Source organism: Trachypithecus francoisi, unplaced genomic scaffold (assembly GCF_009764315.1).
Source record: "Trachypithecus francoisi isolate TF-2019V2 unplaced genomic scaffold, Tfra_2.0 Lachesis_group11, whole genome shotgun sequence".
Lineage (NCBI taxonomy): Eukaryota > Metazoa > Chordata > Mammalia > Primates > Cercopithecidae > Trachypithecus > Trachypithecus francoisi.
The window spans coordinates 9,538,898-9,545,609 of NW_022681456.1; positions in this window are offsets into that span (position 1 = coordinate 9,538,898).

A 6,712-nucleotide genomic window follows, 5' to 3' on the forward strand; every position below is an offset into this window, starting at 1 on the left:
CCACTGCACTCGAGCCTGGGCGACAGAGTGAGACTCTGTCTCAAAAAAAAAAAAAATTAGCCAGGTATGGTAGCACATGCCTGTAATCCCAGCTACTCGGGAGACTGAGGTGGGAGAATCACTAGAACCTGGGAGGTGGAGGTTGCAATGAGCTGAGATCCAGCCACTGCACACCAGCCTAGGTGACAGAGTGAGATTCTGTCTCAAAAAAAAAAAAGGGGGAAAAAAAAAGATGACAAGAACAGCTATAAAAAGTGGTAAAGAAGGTCATTATATAATGATAAAGGGCTCAGCAAGAGAATGTAACTAGTGTAAACATATGTGCACCCGATACTGAAGCACTCAGATATATAAAGCAAATATTATTAGGGCTAAAGAGACAGACCCCAGTACAATAACAGTTGGAGACTTCAACCTCTCACTTTCAGCATCGGACAGATTATCCAGACAGAAAATCCACAAGGAAATGTGAGACCTAATTTGCACTACAGACCAAATGGACCTAATAGATATTTATGGCACATTTCATCTAACGGCTATAGAATCACATTCTTCTAAGCACATGAATCATTGTCAAGAATAGATCATATGTTAGGTCACAAAACAAGTCTTTACAAAAAAAAAAAAAAAATTCAGACCAAGCATCTTTTTTTTTTTTTTCTTGAGATGGAGTCTCACTCTTGTCCCCCAAGCTGGAGTCCAATGGCATGATCTTGGCTCACTGCAACTTCTGCCTCCCGGGTTCAAGTGATTCTCCTGCCTCAGCCTCCTGAGTAGCTAGGATTACAGGTGTGCACCACCACACCCAGCTAATTTTTATATTTTTTAGTAGAGACAGGGTTTCACCATGTTAGGCAGGCTGGTCTCGAACTCCTAACCTTAGGTGATCCACCCACATCGGTTTCCCAAAGTGCAGGGATTACAGGCATGAGCCACCACACCCAGCCCCAGATCAAGCATCTTCTTTGATCACAATGGAATAAAATCAGAAATCAATAACAAGAGGAACTTTGGAAAGTATACAAACACAAGGAAATTAAACAGTATGCTGCTGAATGATCAGTGGATCAATGAAGAAATTAAGAGGGTTTTTTTTGTTTTGTTTTGTTTTTCTTGAGACAGAGTCTTGCTCTGTCACCAGGCTAGAGTGCAGTGGAGCAATCTCAGCTCACTGCAACCTCCGCCTCCCAGGTTCAAACAATTCTCCTGCCTCAGCCTCCCAAGTAGCTGGGCCTACAGGTGCATGCCACCACGCCCAGCTATTTTTTTGTATTTCTACTAGAGACAGTGTTTTACTATGTTGGCCAGGATGGTATCATTCTTTTGACCTCGTAATCCACCCACCTCGACCTCCCAAAGTGTTGGGATTACAAGTGTGAGCCACTGGGCCCGGCCATTAAGAAGGAAAATTTAAAAGCTCCTTGAAACATACGAAAATGGAAAAACAACATACCAAAACCTATGGAATACAGGAAAAGCAGTACTAAGAGGAGACCTTAGAACAATAAGTACCTTTATCAAAAACGTAGAAAAACTTCAAATAAACAACCAAATGATGCTTCTTGAAGAACTAGAAAAGTAAGAGCAAACCAAACCCAAAGTTAATATTAGAAAAGAAATAGGCCGGGCGCGGTGGCTCAAGCCTGTAATCCCTGCACTTTGGGAGGCCGAGACGGGCGGATCACGAGGTCAGGAGATCGAGACCATCCTGGCTAACACGGTGAAACCCCATCTCTACTAAAAAATACAAAAAACTACCCGGGCGAGGTGGTAGACGCCTGTAGTCCCAGCTACTCGGGAGGCTGAGGCAGGAGAATGGTGGGAACCTGGGAGGTGGAGCTTGCAGTGAGCTGAGATCCGGCCACTGCACTCCAGCCTGGGCGACAGAGCGAGACTCCGTCTCAAAAAAAGAAAAGAAAAGAAAAGAAATAATACGGTGGTTCACGCCTATAATCCTAGCACTTAGGGAGGCTGAGGCAGGTGGATCACCTGAGGTCAGGAGTTCATAACCAACCTGGCCAACATGGTGAAACCCTATCTCTAATAAAAATACAAAAATTAGCCAGGCATGGTGGCGCATGCCTTTACTTGCAGCTACTTGGGAGGCTGAGGCAGGAGAATCGCTTGAACCTGGGAGGCGGAGGTTGCAGTGAGCTGGGATTTTACCACTGCACTCCAGCCTCGGCAACAGAGCAAGACTCCGTCTCAAAAAGAAAAGAAATAATAAAGAGCAAGAGCAGAAATAAATGAAATTGCAATTTAAAAAATTCAGATCAACAAAATGAAAAGCTGATTTTTTGAAAAGAACAAAATTGACAAACCTTTAGCCAGACTAAGAAAAAAAAGACCCAAATAAGTAAAATCAGAGATGAAAAAGACCTTACAACTGATATCACAGAAATTCAAAGGATCGTTAGAGACTACTGTGAGCAACTATATGCCAATAAATTGGAAAACCAGCTGGGCGCGGTGGCTCATGCCTGTAATCCTGACACTTTGGGAGGCTGAGGCAGTGGACACTTGAGGTCAGGAGTTCAGGACCAGCCTGGCGAACTTCGCCAACATGGCGAAACTCTGTCTCTACTAAAAATACAAAAATTAGCTGGGCATAGTGGTGCATGCTTGTACTCCCAGCTACTTGGGAGGCTGAGGTGGGAGGATCACTTTGAACCCGGGAAGCAGAGGTTATAGTGAGCAGAGATCGTGCCACTGTACTCCAGCCTGGGTAACAGAGTAAGACTCCATCTCAAAAAAAAGAACAAAAAAACAAAAACAAAAACAAAAAAAACTACAGGCTAATGTCTCCAATGAACATTGATGCAAAATCCTCAACAAAATACCAGCAAATAAAATTCAACAACACATTAAAAATATCATCAGACAGGGCATGGTGGCTCACACCTGTAATCCCAGCACTTTGGGAGGCCGAGGTGGGTGGATCACTTGAGGTCAGAAGTTTGAGACCATCCTGGCCAACATGGTGAAACCCCGTCTCTACTAATAATACAAAACCATTAGCCGGGCATGGGGGTGCACACCTGTAATCCCAGATACACAGGAGGCTGAGGCAGGAGAATCGCTTGAATCCAGGTGGTAGAGGTTGCAGTGAACCGTGATCAGGCCACTGCACTCCAGCCTGAGTGACAGAGTGAGATTCTGTCTCAGTACAAAAAAAAAACCAAAACAGGTACTTCAGCCAGGTGTGGTGGCTCACACCTGTAATCCCAGCACTTGTGGAGGCCAAGACGGGTGGATCATCTGAGGTCAGGAGTTCAAGACCAGCCTGGCCAGCATGGTGAAACCCAGTCTCTATTAAAAATCCAAAAAATTAGCTGGGCATGGTGGCAGGCCCCTGTAATCCCAGCTACTTGGGAGGCTTAGGCAGGAAAATAGCTTGAACCCAGGAGGCAGAGGTTGCAGTGAGCTGTTATCACACCATTGCACTCCAGCCTGGGCAACAAGAGCGAAACTCTGTCCCCCCCCAAAAAAAATCATTCATCATGACCCAGTAGGATTAATTCCAGGGATGCAAGGATGGTTCAACAGGATGGTTCAACATAGGCAAATCAATCAATGTGATACATCATGTCAACCAAAGGAAGAACAAAAGTCATCTGATCATTTCAATGGATGCTCAAAAAGCATTTGATAAAATTCAACATCCTTTCATGATAAAAAAAAAAAACCCTCAAAAAAATGGGTATAGAAGGAACATACTTCAACACACACACAAAAAAGCCACATATAACAGACCCACAACTAGTATCATACTGAACAGGGAAAAAATGGAAAACCTTTCCTCTGAAATCTGGAACACGATAAAGATGCCCACTTTCACCACTGGTATTCAACATAGTGCTGAAAGTCCTAGCTAGAGCAATAAATCATGAGAAAGAGATAAAAGGTATTCAAATTAAAAAGGAAAAAGTAAAATTATCCTTGTTTGCAGATGATACAATCTTATATCTGAAAAAACCTAGATGCCACCAAAAATCTATTAGAACTGATAAAATTAGTAAAGTGGCAGGATACAAAATAAACATACAAAAACCATTTGCATTTATTTATTTAGAGACAGGGTCTCACTCTGTCATCCAGGCTGGAGCTCAGAAGCATGATCATGGCTCACTGTAACCTGCACCTCTTGGGCTCAAGTGATCCTCCCACCTTAGCCACCAGAGTAGCTGGGACTACAGGCATGCACCACCACACCTGGCTAATTTTTATGTTTTTTGCAGAGACAGGGTTTTGCCATGCTGCCCAGGCTGGTCTTGAACTCCTAGGCTTAAGTGATCCTCCCGCCTCAGCCTCCCAAAGTGTTGGGATTACAGGCGTGAGCCACTGCACACAGACCAAGATTTGAAATTAAAGTTCTTCAGAGTTGAATAAAAAATTGTCTGGCATTTGACCAAATGCAGTTTAAAAGCACACATTTGAAGAAGAGTTGAATGAGCATGAGATAATGAATGAAAGGAAATAATTCAACCAAATATGAAAATCAAACTATTTTATTATAAAAATTTATATAAAATAACTCATAAGGGCAACAGTTAAAAACAAGTTAAACAGAACTAACCAAATATATAAGACATTTCAAATAAAAAATAATAAAAGTCTTGCTAGCTTGCTTGAAAGTATATCCTTTAGATATATAACACTTTATATCCTAGACTTAAAATTGTGATTTCCATTACACTTAATTAGTATATGAAATACTAAGTACTATTTTTAAAAGACAGGTTCTCAAACTCAAGGATTAACAAATATTTGCAAAGTGAGCACCAAAGTCTTTGCATATTTGTTAACAAAAACACAAATCCAGAATACAAAATCTATCGGAAATTATCTAAGCAAATATCAAATTATTTAAATATGACTCCGCCTGTATAAAGAGAAAATTAAAATCTTAGTTACACACAAAGTTTTGCACACAATGGGTTTTGTCAGTACACATTTTTTTTTTTTTTTTTTTTTGAGAAGGAGTTCCGTTCTCATTGCCCAGGATAGAGTGCAATGGCGTGATCTTGATCTTGGCTCACTGCAACCTCTGCCTCCTGGGTTCAAGCGATTCTCCCGCCTCAGCCTGTAGCTGGGATTACAGGCGCCTGCCACCACACCCAGCTAATTTTTGTATTTTTAATAGAGACAGGGTTTCACCATGTTGGGCAGGATGGTCTCAAACTCCTGACTTCAGGTGATCTGCCCGCCTTGGCCTCTCAAAGTGCTGGGATTACAGGCGTGAGCCAAGGCGCCTGGCCGTAAGTACACTTTGTTTGTTTGTTTTGAGATGGAGTCTCACTCTGTCGCCCAAGCTGGAGTGCAGTAGCCCGATCTCCGCTCACTGCAACCTCTGCCTCCCAGGTTCAAGTGATTCTCCTGCCTCAGCCTCTTGAGTAGCTGGGATTACAGGCACATGTCACCACGCCTGGCTAATTTTTGTATTTTTAGTAGAGAAGGGGTTTCATCACGTTGGTCAGGCTGGTTTTTTTTTTTTTTTTTTTTGGTTGAGACGGAGTCTCCTTGTGTCGCCTAGGCTGGAGTGCAGTGGCGTAATCTTGGCTCTCTGCAAGCTCCCCCTCCCGGGTTCACGCCATTCTCCTGCCTCAGCCTCCCAAGTAGCTGGGATTATAGGCACCCACCACTACGCCCAGCTGATTTTTTTGTATTTTTAGTAGAGACGGGGTTTCATCGTGTTAGCCAGGATGGTCTCAATCTCCTGACCTCCTGATCTGCCTGCCTCCGCCTCCCAGCTGGGATTACAGGTGTGAGCCACAGCGCCCAGCCTTTCTTTTTTGATACAAAGTCTTGCTCTGTCACCCAGGCTGGAGTACAGAGGCACTATCTTGGCTCACTGCAACCTCTGCCTCCTGGGTTCAAACAATTCTCCTGCCTCAGCCTCCCGAGTAGCTGGAACTACAGGTGGCCGCTACCTCGCCTGGCTAATTTTTGTATTTTTAGTAGAGACAGAGGTTCACCATACTGGCCAGACTAGTCTCGTACACCTGACCTTATGATCTGCCCGCCTCGGCCTCCCAAAGTGCTGGGATTACAGGGGTAAGCTACCACGCCCGGCCTCGTCAGTAAACATTTAAAAAAAACAAAACAATTCAGCTACCATTCCTTAAAGTCTTTGTACAAATATGTGCTAGAAACTAAAAGGACTTTTAATAATTTCAAGATTACATAGAAAAATACATTTTTTGTTGTTGAAATTACAAATAGTTTTGCTTTTGAACTTATAAACATTTTCGGGATTCAGTCCAAAGTTTCTAGAAAACAGTGTCTATAAATATACTTAAACTTTTAGTAGAGATGGGGTCTTCTCATTTTGTTGCCCAGGCTGCTCTCGAACTCCTGGGCTCAAGCAATCCTCTGGCCTCAGCCTCCCAAAGTGCTGGGATTACAGGTGCAGTTTCAATATTAATGTGGATTTTTTTCCTCCATTAGAAAAGGAAAGAATTCTATCTGAAAACCATACTTAACAGAGTCCATTTTCCCCAGTAAGTTCTCCCTCAAAACCAGTCATAAGCTTTCACATATAAGCTCTTCCCACAACTATTTTGAAGAAAATTTGCTACTTCACATGTTCTCCTTACTCATTTACAATGAGATTTTGTAGTTATTTGGTGACAAACTATTGTTTAGATGACTTTGTCCAAATATGTACTGATATCAGACAAAAAGTAAATATCTGCAAATATCTGAGGCTATC